At 42.9% G+C, this 20,287-nt stretch overlaps 1 protein-coding gene across 1 annotated transcript in view; it reads left to right on the top strand.

The window, feature by feature from the left end:
* The window catches only part of ADAM12 (ADAM metallopeptidase domain 12), a 1,097,024-nt gene that overhangs the window by 909,233 nt on the left and 167,504 nt on the right, over positions 1 to 20,287 (top strand). The window lies entirely within an intron of this gene.

Genomic DNA, 20,287 nt, shown 5'->3' with positions numbered 1-20,287 from the left:
GAGAGGCCAGGAGCATCAGTGGGGGACCCAAGAAGAGAAGGATTGGGGTTGTGCAACACCACTGCATGTATGACAATTTTTTTTTTTTCAATATTCATTTAATATCACTTTAACTGTCTTTTATGCATAGTGCACCTTCCAGTAGCCCCAGAGGTTAAGCTGTGCATTACAGCAAATGAAAATAAAGTGCTTTATATTTTTTCATTTTTTTTACCCACCTTCTTAAAGTCATAGCTTCCTGGCTATACTGCTGATCCCTGAGCCTGGATTGAGCATGCTGTTAGTCACTGAAGCAGAACATGTATGCAGATCAGTTCTGACTTCACTTTTAGCATGCTTGTTCGAATTCAATGACGGGGTTTCCTTTAATGTATGCCTACATAACTGTAAAATCTGAGGAAATTATAGACAGAGAATCACAAATTCAGATGGTCATGGTCCAAGATCATTTTGAAATAAAGAACAAATGTTTGAGTATGTAGGAAGCATATCTGATATGATTCATTTTCAGGTTTGTATATGCTTTACATGGTTATATTTGATTGGCATCACTTACTGCTGCAATAAAGCTGCACAATTATCAAAAGAAAGTGAAAGTATTTATACTTGGCATATTGCTGTAGATAGCTATGCCCTCTGCATGTTCTGCCCTGCCCGCTCCATCTCAATCACTTTCAGACAATTCTATAAGATTAAATGTTTGATGTAAAGCAAAAAGATGCTTTGAAAAATTCCAGTTCTGTATGGAGCAATTGATCAATTCTGGAAGAAACATTCACTTTATGGCCAGCATAATGTTGGGCTCATCCACTGCCCTCTGTTTTGCTACCCTTAGAAGGAAGAAATTAACCCCTAAAAGAGTATCATTCGAACAGTTAAACAATTATTTTGAATAAATGTGGTTGGACCTTAAACAGTCAGTCCAACAAAAACTGATCTTTAAGTTATAGGGTATCGTTACCAACTGGATTTTCATGTATCTTTGGGGCCCTAAAGGCAAAATATTTCCACCCTTGCTCTATTCCTCTTAAAAGTGGTTGTAAAGGCATAAGGTGTTTTACCTTCATGCATTCTTTGCATGAAGGTAAAAAAACCTTCTGTGTGCAGCAGCCCTCTCCCAATACTTACCTAAGACCCCTCTCCATCCAGCGATGTCCACGAGAGCCTTATTTCTCTGGATGACTCAGACTGCTGATTGGCTATTGGCAGCAGCAGGAGCCATTGGGCCAATCACAGCCAGTGAGCCATGCGTGAATGGGGACTCAATGTGTGAATAGGGACACAGCACAGAGGCTCGGGTGCCCCCATAGCAAGCTGCTTGCTGTGGGGGCACCCGACAGGAGGGAGAAGCCAGGAGTGGTGTGTGTTACCTGCACAGAGCAGGTAAGTATGTCATGTTTATTATGTTATTTGTTATCATGTTTAAAAAAAAAAAAAGAAGAAAGCTTTACAATCACTTTAACCTCCCTGGCGGTATGATTATGTCAGGAATTACATACCAAAAGCGGTACAATTGTTTTCATGGAAATTTGGCGTTATGTATTATAGGCCTACAATTCTTAGTAATTACTGACTTAAACCTGACCAAAACAAGAGTCTAGTAGACATCCCAGATGTGATAAATTTGAAACACAAAGGCGTGAATTATAATCGAATCAATAATATTATTTTATTATTTAATATATAATATATATAATAAAATTATATTATTGATTAGATTATAATTCATGCATTATATATTATATATAGATATATGTGTGTGTGTGTGTGTGTGTATATATATATATATATATATATATATAAAACGCATGAATTATAATTGAATCAATAATATAATTTTATATATATATATATATGTGTGTGTGTGTGCATATATATATATATATATATATATATATATACACATATATATATATATATATATATATATATATATACACATATATATATATATATATATATATATATATATATATGCATATATATATATATATGTATATATAATATATATATATATATATACCGGTGTATATATATATATATATATATATATATATATATATATATATATATATATATATGCATATATATATATATATATATATATATGCATATATAATATAAAATGTGTTTTGTGGTTTGTGCAACGGTTTTTTTTTTTTTTTAATTTCCCTCCCTAGTTCCGCTCCCATGCAGCATTGCTGCTGCAGGGAACTGAACTAGGAAGTGATTACACCGACGGAGGAGCGGCGGGACTCTCGGCTGGCGATCTCAGCAATGAGAGATCATCGCTGGATCGCCAGGACAAGGTAAGAGAACACCGCTGCGCTCTCTGCACATCCACCCCGAGCGTGACTCGGGGTTACCGATCCTGCAATGAAAAATCCACCCCGAGTCACGCTCGGGATTACCGCCTAGGTGGTTAACTCAGTTTTAAGTGTTCCCACCCACCTTAAAATGTTTTTGCTCTCCTACTGTATTCTTTATCTCTCTAGCGCTACCCCCCGTAAGAGACGCTGTAATTTAACTGGTTCTTTCCCAAAACTTGTGCAGAGACAGCCCGGCACACAGCAACAGTTCATTCACTCCAGCTTATAAATCGGTCTGGGGATGTCTGTTTATGATTTTCATTGCTTAAGAACTTGGAGAGGGTGTAGGGTGATGTGGGATACTCCAGAACTATTAAATAATAAGGGCTCTTTAATTTGCTAAGCCTCCCTGAACAGTCTTTATACAGGAGCAAAAAAAATGTCCAGAACTGAGTCCTTGTAAAAGTTATCTCAGTTAGAGCTACCACTGGCACTTCCACCCAAAGGAAAACAGCACACAGTCACTAGGACCTGAAGCTTAGGTCTGTAGTCACAATGTCACAAAAATGCCACAAGACAGCTATGTACCCTTCAGCTTTCAGCGGGCGCTCTTCAGTGAGTTCTGCAAACCAGATCCTTAGCTCCAGAAGGATATTGAGATATAATATATATATATTCCTTTTCCAGCCACCTGCTGTGCATACATCCCCAGGGATTGTCGGAAGCACAATAAATATTCTAGCTGCTCATTTGACCTTCCTGCCTATCATGTTCTAGAAGCCTATAGAAGGGAGGGGAATGCAACTAAACTTGCAGCCTGTGAAATCAAGACCAGCCCAAAGCAATCTACTACTGTTACACTGATTACAGAGGAGCCAAAAATAACTAAATTGGCCTAACATCCTAGCAATCTAACATGGAGGGTGCTATTATAATATTAATTAAAAATCCAAGCAGATCAAGAAACACAAACCTAGAGATATCCACATTGGGTTCCTGATAGACATAAAAAAAAAACTATTAGGTGGCTTAACACTAATGCAGCTTTCCAAACCCTAAATTCAAAGTGGACTTTTAATTTATACTTAAAGACATATTTACAAGTAAGGGAATATGACATTCACTAAACAGTTACCTCCTTCATGGTCAGTGTGTTTTAAAATGTTTGGTAAGTTAAAATTTATATTTTCTATATTCACTGCTGTATAAATGCCTCTTTTGGACTTGACTTAATACAGTACATTCTATATATTTATTGTAATATATTACTTTTCTCAGTCTAATATGTCTTCTATGTGGTAATAAACATAATATTTATGATATGATAAACCTGAATTCCATGAAGGCAGTAACACTTTATAAACTTATAGGTACTAAATAAAAAGCAACATTTTGAAAAAATAAAAAATAAACAAAGTGTATTTATTTATTGTCCATAAAGGGACACTGTAATTTAGTTAGGTTATATTGTCGCTTACAGGAGGTTGAGAAACTGGCAAACAAACAGAAAACTTAAACCAGTATCACCCCACCTCTAACTGCTATACATTAATTTTTTACTAGGACGTTGAATGTCTTTTCCTCACCTCTGCTAAGAGAAAATCAAAGTATATTTTGCCTGCCTTTTTTCACTTTATTTTTTTTTTTTTTAATGAAGATACTTGGTACACCATAGGTATTTGTTTCTGTAATTTTAACAACACTGCTTCAGCTACTTTCTACACATCAGCTATTTGGATTGGCACATTTTCAGCAACAGCTTTGGAGGCAATACTTTTACCTCGCTGGGCCTGAAGATTGTGGGTCTATCCTGGAATGCGATCTTCGGGAGATGGTCTTACGGCTCTTTCCAGATTTTGTGCACAGTGTTAGCTGCAGAACATTGTCTGTGCCAAGAGTCATGGCACAGCCTCTGGTTGTGACCCAGCTCTGAAGACTGACTTAGTAAGGCCTGTTGGGACTGAAGTACAGGAAGCTACCTCACTGTTTTACAGTTTGTACTTTTCTTATATTAATGGTCAAGAGTGAGAGCTGCGAGCACTGATGTCATGTTGGTTGAAGCTTTGTGAATGTGCTGCCTTGGTATTTTTTTCTCACACAATTCTGCCTAGAGGAAGCACCATTCTGCTGCTTCTCCTGCTTTTGAAGCAACTTGTGGATCATCTGGTTTCACTCCACTACTGATTTTGTCACCTCTGGCCACCTGTGAACTTCTGCAGTATCTACTAACTGTGTGTATGAGTATGCAAGGCCTTGCCTTACTTTGGGCCTGTCTGTGCTCGGCCATGTGATGTAACATATCCATTTAGAGACACACAGAGGACAATCCTGCTGCAATGCGTGACATCAGTCCATACTTCTCTACTGCTTCTGATATGTTGGTATTCTCAAAAATAACGATACCTGTAACCTAGATCATGGTGCCTCTGTTATTTTAGGGTTAGGATAGGGCAGAGGAACCAGGGTCTACTTCTCACTCAAGCCACAGATCTTAAAACTAGAGGTCCTCTATCACCTCTGCTCAGCCTTCTGCAAGAAGGTGTGACCCTACTTTCACAAGTTAAGGGCTGTTTATCTGTTCTGCTTGGCCCCTTAGAAATTTACCTCCTCATAATTTTGATGCTCAGGCTGTAGACCCCAGTCTAGATCCTTGAGTAAGACACCTCCTTCATCTACTCCTCTTCACCGTTTTGGTATTAATACACTCCATTGTGAATCCCAGGTTTGTTTGGGTCTCCTGCACCCTGGGGCTCTGGTAGGAGCCTATCCTCAGAAATGGTATCCCACTTGCACCCTCTCTCTTTTTCCCACCCAGGTGGTTGCATCCCTTGTGATGCTTGACTCTCCTAAGCCCTATCCCTGTTCTGAGGGACCTCTTGACCTGAACGCTTAACAGAAATCAATCCCTACTGCTCTCATCCCTAGTTAAGACCTGACGTTTTAGTGTCCTACAGCAGTTTCAGATCATGCTCACAGCACTAGCCTTTATGTGCATTCTACAATGGGGACGCATTTCCAGCATCCCCATTGTAGAATGCTCAGGAGAATTTCCCAGAAAGAGTCAGTTTCCTAAATTTTCATAGTTTGTGCAGTTCAAAGGGCCCTAGCCTCTGCAAACCTTGTCTCTATGCAAATTGTTGATTGTTTAGTGCTAGTAATCTTGGGTCACTTTTAATCAAGTATATTTGGCTCATTCCTTTGCTAAAAAAAAAAAAAAAAAAAGTCCGGTCCCTGCTCACCTATGACCCTTTCTTTAGGTGTAGCAGACTTTTTCTCATTCATCTCTTTAATAGTTTGGGGGATTCCCATTTAACCAGGCCCCATTTGGGTGCTGTTCCTTAGTCTATTTCAGTCTCTACCTCTGAGTTAGGTCTGCCATTTGGACAAGGCACTAAATCAGTCTTTTGAAGAGATCAAGTATTCATGGGTGCTATTCGCCAGACTCTGGCAAGGAAGGAGTGATCCCTTTCTCCCCATATGCTGGGAGGACTTCCTAATGGACATATCCTTTTGCCTTCCCCCTTAGTTTAAAACTCTGGAACAGACAGTTGTCAAGTCATCACGGAACCCATTTGTTTATCAGTCTTCTGACCTATACTGGACATCATCTGAATCTGCAAAACCCTAATTTCAGAAAAGTTTGAAAATTCTAAACGGTAAACAGCATTTAGTGTGTCATTTATGACCACACTGTATTTGCTAGAGTTAAGGTATTACCTTCCATATCCCCTCATCTGATGAGCCCTACTCTGAAGAGTGATGTCTCCCTCCAGTGCCTTTCCTTCCTTGCAAGGAGATATTCATCGCTGTAAAGTTCGGTACTCCCCTAAGCGGTTGACAGCCAGGAAATACTGTTACCCTGCTGCAGATTCCTTCTGAATGGGACTGCAATCCCAGAGACCTCCTTGCAACACATTATACAAGAAATAGATCTTCTTTCTGTGGCCAACCAGGGATCTTCTAAAGAAGTCTCCTTAGATTCCTTATATTCCTATTACTAGAACTAGGATTCCTACACGCTCGCTGGTTGAGGCCTATTGCTTCTTCAGGTAGCAGTTTCCCTTTCAAGGTTATTATCTGTCTTGGTGTGGAGCACCAGGTTTATCCTTGAGGGCCTACCCCTAGTTCTGTAAGTTTTCATACTTTGTTGAGCTTACCCTCTGCGAGAGATAGCTGACTGCACATGCGTGGTAGGGCAATCTACATTCTAATAGCCGAGTGCTTGTTCATGGGGTGTTGGGGCAGCACAGCCAACATTCAGACATCCTTCCATCTATGGAGGATGGTAAGGGGGAGATGGGGGAGCCCATGGTAGAAAAAGCTTAAAAAGTAAGGATCATTTTTTAAAAATAGACATCATTTCAATGTACACCTAAATCTGCAAAGCATATGGATTTTTTTTTTATGTCATTAAAAGTAAACTAACCCTTTAAGGATTCCTGAATTCCTGTATCCCTCAATAGACGATAAAGGGAATAATAATTTTATACTTAAGGTCAAACCTTTTTTTTTTTTTTTTAAGTCCAATGAGGGACACAAGTCCTGCCGTTTTGTGTATTTGGCTCCTGTACTGCTTGCTCACAAAACTGAAGCATGATGGTAGGAGGCGTGTTACACAAGGGAATGTGTACGAACACAATAGCTTGTGCAGGGATCAGGAGAATACACTGACCAGTAAACTGTGGCTCCAGCCAGTAATTTCTCAAGAGCACTACAAGAGTATGAGCACATTTATCATGCCTGAACCTGTTTTTTTCCCTTCTTTCTGGCTGGATTCACAGAGGCACCTACGTTTGAGAAATGTTGTATTAATGCAGTTTACCATGAAGAAAAATGTAAAGCTTAGGTTAGCGCAAAAAAACATTTTTCAGATTTGGATACAGGATGGTAGCTTAAACCAGCCTTTTTCAACCCGGGTGCCTTGAGGTTTCTTCGGGGGAGTTTGGCAAAATGCCTAAAAATGTATACAACCCAGCAGAAAGATCAAGCCTGTCTTTTAGTTACAAAAAGCCACAGGTTTTTATTGTGCGCCATTTCAACCTTCAAGCCACCAGCATCCTAACAACCATCGATGTCATCAGTGTTGATCAGAAGGTTGATCGCCTGCACAGCATTCTTGTTTGACCCTCCCTTGTCCCTCTCCGTCAACACTGGAGTCACATTAGCTGAGTGTAATGAAACTGAGGGAAAGGAGAAACACTGGAATACTAGTCGGTACTAATGTGCAAAAGTGTATTTGCTTTGGAAGAATGAATTAACACCAATGTTGGGTGTCCTACGTGTGTCAATTCTGCCGCATTGTAAAAAACTATTAGAATAGTTTTTTACATTTTAGAATGGGGTGCCTTGACACTATGCTTAATTTTAAAGGGTGCCTTGTTTAAAAAATATTGAGAAGCATTGGGTTAAACATTGTCCAATTATTATACATCTAAGACTCTGATGACTCTAGTTTGCACTTGCTTATTCTACCACTCACCAAATCCATAATGTTGTATTACATTACTGGCACTGCATGCTTTATGTTTAATTTGCTTTATGGTTAATCCAGCAAATGGAAGCAAAATACCCTCACATGTCCTAATAAAGTCTGCAACATTGGAATAAGGTCAAAACTGGGGTGAGAATCTCTTGCCATGTCAATCCCTCTGAGATATAGGAAGGTGTTGGATGACTCAACCAAACTTTTGTCCCAGAACTGAGTGGTTTTATAAAGTAAGGTTAGTAATGCCAACTATTTCATAGCTAATTAGTTTAACATTACTTTTCTCAATAGATATACTTTTTACTTAATTTAGGTAAACTGCTAAAATATGTGGATATTCTAAAGTGAAGTTCACTATGTGACAGTCCTCATTCATTATTAATGTGTTAAGGGCTTTTCGATATAGATCTGTCCAGTACAAATTGTATTCTCTCTTTCAGTGTAATGCTGTTTGCTGCCCTGAGCATGGGAAAACATATACTCCTGACAGACAAACAAGTTCCAAATTAAGTCACACTTCTATTGCGTTAGTGTCTTGGTCCTACTATTCTTCATTGTCCTTTCCAGTGCCAGATAAACAAACCGCTCTGAATCATACATGCTTGTAAAGGAAATCAGGCATTTAAAATATTTCTACAGCTATAATCTGTTTTGCCATGGGAACCTAATTCTGTGATCTTGCAATACATGTGGTGTTCTGCAGATGCACATCCTAAACTCTAGACTATGGCCATCACAGAATAAAACTTGTCATTGGTTAAATGCTGTACAAACAGGCAAAATGGTTGGTTTTGAAACTAAAAAGTGTGACATATAGAAGTTATAGCTCCAAAATGTCTTTTTAGTCCAAATACCTCTGTCCAGTTTTCCTCTACAGTTGTCTCTTTTTTAAGCCTGTAAGTATGTCTAGTGCTCGAGTTCATGTTAACCATTTGGATAGACATTTCTAATATCCTTAGCAAGAGTATAACCCAAAGGCACTGCATGACTAAAGTGCTTACAAAACTAGCCAGTACAATGCCCCTTAGACTGTAGTTGGAGGAAAGAAAAGTGCTATTCAACTACCCTATATGTTAATATTTCCTTTTAGATAAATCCATGCTAAACTCATTATAGACCTTATAATGGAGTCCCCTTTAACCTACTGTGCTGCTTATATTTAATTAGAAGGAAAATGTACTGATGCATAGCTGATCTAATATTTAGACAAATATAAATACTTTTACTGACTAAAACAGACTTAAACACAATAAAACATTAAAAGGTAAACGTATACAAAATACATTTTCAATCTTTTAAAATATGATGCATCCAAAAACGTACCAAGTGGTGTTCCTGCTACCTTTTTTTAGGCTTATTTCTATTCTGAGCGGACAACGGACTCTGTTATGCTCCTAAGTACATGCGCCCCTTGTGGGGACTAGAAATGGCCATGCCAACAAATACTGTACGGTGCAACATTACTAGTGCATGAAGGCAACAAATGGTTTAAAGAGACTGTAGAAGGTTAGTAGCAGTTGGATGTAAATAGAATGAGAAAAAAGGTGAAAACAGTATTTTCTACAAAACCCAGCAATTATTTGCTACATGGTGATTTAATAAACGAAATGTCATCCAGGTAGGATCTTTAGATCTACTTTACCATAAATGTTATATTGCTCTGTATCTTTCATCCAGCTTTAGAATTATTGCATTTTTTAAATAATAGCATGTTAAAAATGTATGAGTAGGTTTAGGCAATGTTTTTTTGTGCATAAATTCTTCATGGTCTGTGTAACTGGGGGCGAGGTAAAGGCGTACTGTTTGCCTACCCTCCTTTGTGTTAAAATGTCTCCTTTCCCAGTTGGGAGGTATGGTGATGCTGCCCAAATTAGTTTGTCTAAAGTTTGTTTTAATGTTGTATTTTAACTCAAAACATGAAGGAATTTGGTTGCTATGTGTTGTATATCTATTGTTTAAACAAGCAACGGGATTAACTAATTTATATTATGCTTACTGTTGTTAATGGGTTTCTATGACTGATGAAACTTTGCTAAAGTGTTTTTTTTTTTTTTTTTGTATGTTTTCTTTTCATTGTATTGAATAACTTTTCAATACAATGGAATAAAAGACAGTATATAGAAAAGAAACAAGGGTTCATGTCTATCATTCCAATCATCAATTCTCTATCTATCTGTAACACGTAACAATAGTTGACAGCTCACAGGAACTGACAAACATGAATACCAGAGGAGGATCCAAAGTCAACAATCAATGAACAATAAATAGTTTATTTGAATAAAACCAGGAACATAGAGGCACAAATACCACACCAGAGGGCAAGAGCACTGATGGAAGTAAGGGTGCCAGATGGAAGGATCCCAGGAACGCCAGATGCTGAGGCTCACAGGAGTGGTGGTTCAAGGTGAACCAAGCCAGACTCCGCCGGTGCATTAATAAGCCGTCACTGCGGCGCTCAAGGTAAATGTGCAGTATCCGGAAGGAAGGCCACTCATCCGAAAGAGAACCAGTGTGGAGCGCAAGTGTCCCAAATTGCCATGACTACGCATTTTGTTTGCCCTTTACGCACATGCGCTTTATCAAGGGATATGGGTATAGTCCATTTGCCTCTAGTGCAGAGACCGATGCAGGGTGCACAGCAGAGTCTCCCCTAAAAGTGTGTCCTACCTTCAGGGGGGGTTCCCTTGCAGAGGGTGCAGCATTGCAGAGGGTGCAGGAAAGATTCTGGTAGCATGCTTCAGTGTTTGTAGCTGATGGCAGCCATTTTCCCTTAGTCTGGCTGGTCTCCGGTTTGCAGCCATGTTTGTGTAGTCAGATGATGTCATTGGGCCATTTTCCCTTAGTCTGGCTTGTTTCCGGTTGGCAGGCATGTTCGTGTAGCCAGATGATGTCTTGGGGGCCATTTTCCCTTAGTCTGGGAGATGCTGGAGACAACGGAAGCCTCGTGAGAATGCTGAAGCTCCTCCTCTTCCTCCTTAGTTTCAGTTTCCTGTGCCTGGGACATATGAACAGGAATAGCGTCCATGATGAGGCTGGGTTCTAATTCTCTACGGTCCTCTGGTCGGTAGGGTGAGTCTTTGCAGGTCCCTCCTATCTCTCACTCTGCTGATAGGTACCCTGAGTCTTGGTGCCATAAGATCGTTTTTGTACTGCAAGGTCTTCCTTTCCTTAGAGAGCCTCAGGGTCACATCTCCCCCACTGATCCCCTCATGGGGGTGGCAGGTCCCTCGGAACCCCAGCTTCACATGGTTGCACTGATGGCGGTCCTGCAGGAATTTGCTTTGCATACCTTGGATATGGTTTGTGGGATCCGGGTGTATCTGGCAGCTACTGAGAACTTTCGGAGGTCAAACTCGCTTTTTGTGGTTACGGACGGACCAAGAAAAGGACTGGCCACTTCTTTGGCTACCATCTCCTGATGGATCAGTCAGATGGTGACTCAGGCCTATTCCATTAAGGTCAGGTTCTGCCTTTCCCTGTCACGGCGCATTCTACTTGGGCGCTGAGTGTTTTTTGGGCCTTCTGTCATCAGGCTTCAGTGTCGCCAGTTTGCAAGGCGGCCACTTGGTCGTTGGTGCATACCTATACAAAATTCTAAAAGGTAGATACTTTTTGCTGAAAAGTTTTGTAGGCTGCTGTTTAAGAGGGGCTGTTCCCTCTTGAGGGGTGTTTTCCTTTAAACTTTTATTTTTTAGATGGGGCTCCTGTGACCCAGATAAGGCTCCTGTGTCCTGGTTAAGGGCTCTTATGTTTATCCTTGGGTTATTTTTCCCAGTCCTCATTTTCCTTTTGGCACTGCTTTTGAACATCCCATTAGTTATGATTTATGGAACGCTGTGTCTGTCAATGAACGAAAGAGAAAATGGGATTTTTGTACTTACGGTAAAATCCATTTCTCTGAGTTCATCAACGGACACAGCCCTCTATGGAGTTCTGATACTTCTAATACTGCTTGCTACTATACTGATTACCTAGAGCAGAGAGGGGGGGTTCTATACCAGCTGAGGGCAGCCCATGGGTGTAGGCAGGTGTTTTTTGTTCTGCCTAGTCCTACTCCTGGAGTAGGCAATATAACCCACTAGTTTTTGGAATGCTGTGTACATCGATGAAATCAGAGAAATTGAATTTACGGTAAGTACAAAAATCCCATTTAGTGGATGTCACTCTATGACGAAACTGGTAGGGGAACCGACGTTACTAGAGACTTTCCCGGTATCTATCTAGGCTGAGGTCAGGCTCCTGCTACCTACACTTACCGCACAAGGGAAGAACCTTCAGGGGATTCATGCTGCGCTGTATTTTTTTTGGAGTTTTACTGAAAGCATTGTTTCCTGTCAGTGAAGCCTCAAACCCTACCTAGGATATTTTCTCCCTTGATGTCTGATGTTGGCTACCTAAAGGACCATAAGAGCCTGCCTTAAAGGGACCACCACTGGACCATTCACTTCCATATTGGAGACCCTGCTACCTATTGGTACAAACACTCATTGTGTGTGTCTTGAAGGTGAGCGGCCATTTCACTAATTTAAGGATACATGCTCACCGCCGAATTGAAAGCAGTTTCCCGCACATATTAAATGTTCACAGTTTCCCGCACTTAAGGCAAATTTTGCACATCAGCACTTTTTTATGAACTCTTTGATTCTCCATGAACTTATGAATCGTTTATGATTATTCGCCTACATATAAAGCATTTTTTTTCTATATATGTTTTTATACCCCTACTCTTTGTATATTTGGGGTATTCTTTGTTACGCTACTTTTATGGTTTATTCACTTTATCATCTCCAGTCACAGTTCACTTATTACACAGATATATCTGTTTCTATACTGTGCTATTACAATCACTATACTTTGATCAGACCACTGTTAGATCTGATCAGCTACTATCACTTTGCACTTTAGTTCACTGTCACTTCCTTCTTTACAGTGACTTTTGTAACATTTGTTTGTGCCTCTGCTGCTATTGATTGTGGTATATTTTTATGCACTTTTTGCACATGTGCACTTTACCACATCACTATATATATTTATTCATTTAATGTCACCAATGAACACTTTGCATTTCTGTGTATAGTTAAGTGTGCCATTTATCAGTTATACTAGGATTGATTGAGCGCTGATTTTATTGATTTTTTAATTTACTTTGATGTATGTGGTGACACTACTAAGAATTGGCTGCTAATCATTAGTCCCTATATTTACCCTATATCTTTTACTTGATCTATTTATTACATCTGGTATAGGGTCAAGCGCATAGGTTTTTCTACTTTCAGCTGCACCATGTCAACTTTCCTTGTCTAAGGGAGGACAGGAGGTTTGTGCCATTATTGCACTCTACCATTCCTTTCTCCAGCTGGCGTGGCATGAACCACCTCTGGGCCTGCCCCTGCAGAGCTGCAATAATCTCTGCTCCAGTGTAGTTCCTGTCCCCTTGACACAGAAACTGAAGCACTGCATGGCACCTTTTAGCCTGACTTAATGACTAGCCCCTTGAACGCTTAGGGCAGGGGTGTTCAAACTTTTTCAAAGAGGGCCAGATTTGATGAAGTGAACATGCGTGAGGGCCGACTATTTTGCCTGACATTCTTTGGACCATTAAAATTAAATGCAAATTAACTATTTTATGCAAAGTTTATTGCAAACGGCATAATTTTAATTTCGTCACATGGATGACAAATCTAAACGGGCCGGACTTTGGACATGCCTGGCTTAGAGGGTACTTTTGGTTCGTGGGACAATTCAGCAGAGGAGGGCATAGAGGAGGAGGAGGTGGAGAAGGGGGTAGAGCTGACTAATCTCCCATCATCACCACTAGCTATATGGAGACGTGGCGTCACAACAAGCTGCAGCACTGAGCCCTGTCTTACATCCCTGTGAATTGCAAGCGTTTGAGTTACCCAGTGTGCTGTGAATAAAATAAAGCATCCCTGACCATGCTTGCTGGACCGCGTGTCAGCAGTAACGTAGACTTAGCAGCTGACTGCCTTGCCCAACGATCCCACAACATTGGCTTCCATGTGATGGTACTGAGCTGGAATAGCCTTACGTAAAAAGAAAGAGCGACTGGGAACCTGCCATTGTGGCACAGCACATTCTGCAAATTCACAGAAGGGGGCAGAATCCACCAGATGGAAAGGCAGAAGTTGTAAAGCCAGCAGCTTTGACAAGCTTGCATTTAGACACTGGGCATGTGGGTGGTAGTGACTGTATTTTTGTTTCACTGCAGCAGATGGGGCAGAGAAATTTGCTGTCTATAGCCTACAGCTGGTGGTGTGCTACTAGCAGATGTACTGCAAGGACCTGGCACATCCTGCACTATACCATCATTATCCATACTATCATGAGGTATAGCAGGAGTAGACTGCTGTGAGTAAGGAGGAGGAGCGGAATTGCATCCCTTTTGTGTGGTTTGGAGTGGTGGGAGGTTAAATGCCTTGTCAAGCATGTGGCATTTAAATGGCTGGTGTTTTTGCCACGCTTGATGTGCTTGAGACAAAGTTTGCAAATTGCAACAGTGCTATTGACTGCATGTGCTAAAAAAGGCAGAGACAGCTGAGCTCTGGGAAGGGTGTTCGGAGATAACCGCTCCACCGTATGATGGATCAGGGTGATTGCTCTCTATTATTCATTAATGGCTGCCTCAATGGGGTTGGCCCTCATCCTCATTCATCATCATCGTCTCCTCTTTGCTCATTACCACTGGAGACAACTTGGCATTACGCTGCGGCTGGGGGAACATGACTGCTAATTTTTGTACCAGTGTTCTCTGTAGGCTCATGTTCCTACCTTCCTCAACCTCAGAACCAACATCTGAATCAAGTAATGGCTGTGCATTGTCAAGGAACAAGTGGCTGACACTTTGTTCAAATAACTCAGCTGACTCCACCATGCCTGATGCTGGGGCTATGGCAGAAATAGCTGTGGACAAGGAGGCAGATTTAGCCACTCTTGCAGATGCAGTGGATTGTGCACTAGTCTCTGCTTGGGTGACGGAGGATGAGGATGGTTTGGTAATCCAGTCCACCACCTCCTCTGCATGCTGTGGCTGGATAGCATGGGCAACATCACTAAACAGAGGAAATGATGCCCTGCCTGAGGACTGAGCACATCCACCTTTGCCTGTAGACACATACACTGCTGGTCCCCTTACAGTGCCATGGGAACTTCTGTCTCTCCTTGTTGGCCTCCCAGACATCATGGGGGAATGCTTATTTCTGGGGGGGGAAGCAGGGGACACTGCACTGTGGGTGGAGGGGCCGAGGACACTACCAGGGTGGGAACAGAGGATACTATTGTGTAGTGGGGCAGAGAATGCTACTGTGTGGGGGAGAGGGGCAGAATACATTACTGTGGGGGGGGTTATGTGAGGGGGCAGAGGGAACTACTGTGAATAGGGGGGCTGTGTTGTAAAGTGTGGGATCTTGATGTAAAGGGGAAGGAACTGTGATGTTAAATGGAACTGAGGACACTGATGTCAGAACTGGTTCAAATCCTGAATCGCAGACAAATGTGGTGCATGTTCTGTGCGGTTTAGTGCAATGTGATTTCCAGGCAACTCCTCTTCATTGGGTGCCCCCACGGAAAGCCACTTTCCATAGGGCACCCGTGTGGGTTGGCTTCCGAGTCCAGCTGCTGCTTCCATTGAGACACACAGCGGGACTCGGACGCAACCCCAGCTCCCGTGTCACAGCTTTTGATTGACAGCAGCGGGAGCCAGTTCTGCTGCTATCAATCTGTCCAATAAGGAGAGGGACAGCGGCTGGAGCTGCTACGCTCCTGCACATTGCTAGATCGGATCTGGCTCAGGGCAGAAAAAAAGGGGGTCTGGGGGGAAGCTGCAGCACAGAAGGTTTTTTCACCTTAGTGCATAGCAATCATTAAGGGGAAAAACCTTAAGGGTTTACAACCACTTTAAGGCTCCAGGATGCAGTAATTTGTTGAGTCACTTCCTCCTTTACATAAAACACCAATTATGTTAAAATGTATAGTAAAAATGTTAATTTTGTTAAAATGTATAATAAAATAATTTTGAGTTTGTGGATTTAAAATATTTACACTGAAAATGAAAAGAAATGTTATAAAATAAATAAACTAAAAAAAAAATTTAATATATTGCAGCTTACCAGTCCTAAAATGAGGTGGCTGCGTTCGTTTCTTTTTTTTAGGCTTTTTTTCATTATTTTCACGTGGTAATCCTTGAATAACATACTTCCTTTCCCTGGGTGTCTACAGCCACTACTCCATTGTATCAATGGGGGCAGCCATTGTTGTCATACAGGCTGAACTGAAGTAAGATAACATTTTAATCTCAGTTCACAGAAAGTGACAAGGACACTGCATTTCTGGCGAGATCAAGAGGCATTTCTCTATCGTTCATCGACAGACGCAGCTCCATTTAGTCAGAGACTATAGACTATAGGGTTATGCTCCTCCTATCAGGAATAAGCACTAGGCAGGAAAAAAGCTTAACCATACATATGGGGGCTGTCCCTGCAGGCATAACCCCAGACAACCTGCTATCATCAAGCAGTTTGTTTCTGTCTAGTTTAAGGCATAGGACCTAGCTTCCTGCTGGGACTTCGATCTTCGCTATTATAGGAAAGTTTGTTAGTTTGTAATTTTAGTTAGTTCCTGAGGACCAAGCTCCAGAGGAACTACAAGCAACAGCCGGCTGAGGTTTTGCACTGGATAATTTAGATCCTTACAGTCTCCCAGCCTGGCCAGCTGGGAGCAGGTTATAGTCCAGAACTAGGCCCTTCCACGACAGTGCCCAAGCAGATGGGGACAAGCCTACGAGTGGACCGTCTCGCTGGGACGCACATGACCTGGAACGACCTGAGTCTCAGCTTCCCCTTGGCTGACAGCACCCCCATCCTGGGTGGGAGGGGATCTGTTTCGGAATGGTGCCCACCTGGTACCATGGCATGGTGAGTAAATTGTTCCCCCTAAAACCCCTGGCAGTCTCGGGGCAGAGGTGGGCCCTTCCTTGGAATAGTCAGACCTTAGGGGCTCCCTCTGTTCCCCTGGCATCTTGAAAGACTAGTCCTGTGTACCCCTTGGCATTCCCCTACCCCTAGCAGGTTTTTACCTTGGGGGCGGTAATAATGCGGCCGTTGTGACGCTTATTTGAGGGGAATGACTTGTCCTGTGTGGGCCTCTGGGCAGGGACCTTCCGATGCCTATTGTTCTGGGCCCCTTTTGGGGGTCCTGGAGACTGCATGGCACGTAGATCATGATTTTTATATTCCCATTAGATATTATGGGCAGCCATTTTCTATAATTCCCCATTAAGAATTCATGAGCGGCCATTTTCCTGAGGTCCATAGGCTGGACAGGCATGTGGCATGGTTTTGAACATATAGAGGCTGAGTTTTCTCTTCCTCTTCCTGTATTGTCAGTGTTTCGTTTTTGCACAGATCGGGCTGGAAGTCTCCTCTGTGGTCTGGTAACGTTTTTCCTGGGGTTCCCTGTCGTTTGTTTCTTTATTCTCTTAGCTATTATCTTATAGTAGCCAGGGATTGTGAGCCTGCACTTATAGCGATGGGACCGCGTTTTTGGCGGTCTTAGAAACATTGCCCAAATATTTAAAAAAGTGTAGCATGGAGTCCCAGGATAATATTTCGCCTGCAGACCCCGGGGAACGATTGCGGACCTTCTGGTTCACAGTCTCAGCCAGAGATTGCCGTTTTTTTGGCAAAATCTGATGTCTAAGGTAGGTTTTGTCATTGCTAGTGCTGCCAGCCACAAACGCCTTCCACCCTCACTTCCATCAGCAGGGTCTTCGGACTCTGAGCTAGACATGGCAGATGCAGATCACCCTGAGGGGTCCATGTCATTGCATTCTGATGGTGAAGAGGACCGGTCCTCATCAGCCGCCGCACGGGAATGCGCTTTGGTGGAAGCTCTGATAGTTTCAGTTCGGGAAACTTTAAAATGACCTGATGAATCCATAGCGCTGGGTACGCAGGTGTCTTTTGGCTCCCGCAAATCCCGTAAATCGGGCAAGGTGTTCCCTTGCCCAGAATCTTTTCATACTATTGTAGATGAACAATGGCCACGCATTAAGCACACGTTGGTGGTGCCTAAGTGTTTTGCACGCCGTTTCCCCTTTGTGGAGGCAGTGTCCGCTAGGTGGACTGTATCACCAAAAGTGGATCCCCTGGTGTCCAGGTTGAATAAAGCAAATCTGGTACCGGTGGAAGAGTCTCCAACATTTGCGGACCCCGTGGATAGACGGTTGGAATCCTTGTCCCACTATTTACACATTGTAGCAGGTCACATATTAAAGACTATCTTTGTGAATGTTTTGGTAGTGCAGACTGCTACGGAATGGGTGAAATTACTTAAAAGTAACACGGAAGCTGAACGGTTCACCCCTGAACAACTGAACCAGTTGGCTCAAGCCCTGGTGTTCATGTGTGCTATGTCCCTGGATTCAGTCCCATTGGTGGCCAGGGCATCGGCAGTGGAGATTTCTATTAGGCGCATGGTGCGGCTAAAAAGATGGTTGGCGGAGTGGCTCCTAAAATGGCCTTGACTGATCTTCCTTTCTTTGGGGAGAGGCTGTTTGGATACTCTCTTGACGAGTTGATCAAAGGTGTCATGGGGGGGTAAGAACATCATCTTCCCCAATCCTCTAAGGGCAAGGCGCCACGTCCTAGGTAGGGGCCTTCCTTTTAATGCTCATTTCTTTTTCATGCCTCCGGGTCACAAGAAAAAGGTAAATCATTTAGGTCTTCTGGAGGTTCCAAGAAGCTGTGGTCGGGAAAAGCAAAGACCTGCCAATCTGGACCTGCAGACACGTCCTCGTCAGCATGAAGAAGTGCCCTCACCCGATTTTGGGGTGGGAGGACGTCTTAATTTCTTTATGGACCCCTGGACCTCCTTGATTCTGGACAATTGGGTTTACAAACTGATCCAATATGAGTGCAAGATCGAATTCTGGTTTCGCCCGTTGGACAGGTTCCTCCCATCCAATCTTCAACTATCCCCAGTCCGGTTAAGGGACTTGCGAGGGGCAGTACACGTTTTGCTCTCGCAAGGAGTAATTGTACCGGTTCCTTTTCAGGAACGTTTTCAAGGGTTTAATTCAAACCTCTTCACCGTGCCCAGGAAGGAAGGCAAGTTGCCTCCCATCTCAAGGCCCTGAACCGCTTTGTGCGGGTACGGAAGATTTGGATGGAATCCATCCGCACGGTAGTGGCGTCACTACACCAGGGAGATTTCTTAGCCTCCATAGATATCAAGGACGCATATCTACACATCCCTATTCATGCTGGACACCAGCGGTTTCTTTGCTTTGCAGTTGCAGAGGAGCATTATCAATTTGTGGCGTTACCCTTTGGTCTCGCCTCAGCTCCCAGAGTGTTTGCCAAGGTCTTAGCACCGGTATTTGCATTGCTGTGCCAGGGGAGAATTCCGATAATGGGGTACCTAGACGATCTCATGTTGAGAGCGGACTCTCCTTCAGTCTTTTTGGGGGATCTGACGGTCATCTTCAGTTTGGGATTTCGGTTGGAACATCAAGTTCAAGAAATCCACGCTGACACCTGTCTTGAGACTGGATTATCTGGGGTTGACTCTGGATTCAGCCTTAGCCAAGGTATTTCTTCCCCCAGACAAGCTGGAAAAGTTGCAGGAGGGGATTTGGTTGTTGTTGGCGAACAATCTGTCCTCTCTTCGACTTTGCATGCAGGCCTTGGGTCTGATGGTATCAACCTTCGAGGCGGTTCAGTTTGCTCAGTTCCATACCAAAAAAGGAGATTCTTGTCAAATGGAACAAGGATCCAAAGTCCTTGGACTCTTTGATTCGGTTAAGCCACAACACAAAGTCTGCTCTGTTATGGTGGATTAAGTCTCCAGCATTATGCCAGGGCAAGTCCTTCCTATTGTTGTTTTGGTTGGTGGTGACCACGGACACCAGCCTATCGGGCTGGGGCAATGTGCTGGGGAAGCTCTGTGCCCATGGTACCTGGACGATGGAAGAGTCAAAACTACTGACAAATGTTTTGGAGCTTAGAGCAATAAATCTTTGTCTGAGCCATTGGACGACTCATCTGCAGGATTGTCTGGTTCGGATTCAATCAGACAACGCCACGGCTGTGGCTTACATCAACCACCAGGGGGGGCACCAAGAGTGTCACCAAGTAGGTGGTCGAGATTCTGGCCTGGGCGGAAAAATGTATTTCAGCCCTCTCTCCTGTACACATTCCAGGTGTGGAGAACTGGCAAGCGGATTACCTGAGTCGTCAGGTGTTGGATCCAAGGGAGTCATCCCTGCACCCGGAGGTGTTTCATCTCCTGTGTGTTCGGTAGGGGACTCCCGAGATCGATCTGTTTGCTTCTTGCCTCTACAAGAAGGTTCAGAGATTCATAGCCGGGTCTCGAGATCCTCTGGCCGACGCCGCAGACGCTCTGGAGGCTCCTTGGGGTCAGTATCGGCTAATTTATGCCTTTCCTCCCTTGTAACTCCTGCCAAGGCTTCTGCGCA

This window comes from Pelophylax lessonae, assembly GCF_965119305.1.
Source record: "Pelophylax lessonae genome assembly, chromosome: 9".
NCBI classification, from domain to species: Eukaryota; Metazoa; Chordata; class Amphibia; order Anura; family Ranidae; genus Pelophylax; species Pelophylax lessonae.
This window is presented reverse-complemented; position numbering and strand designations above follow the sequence as displayed.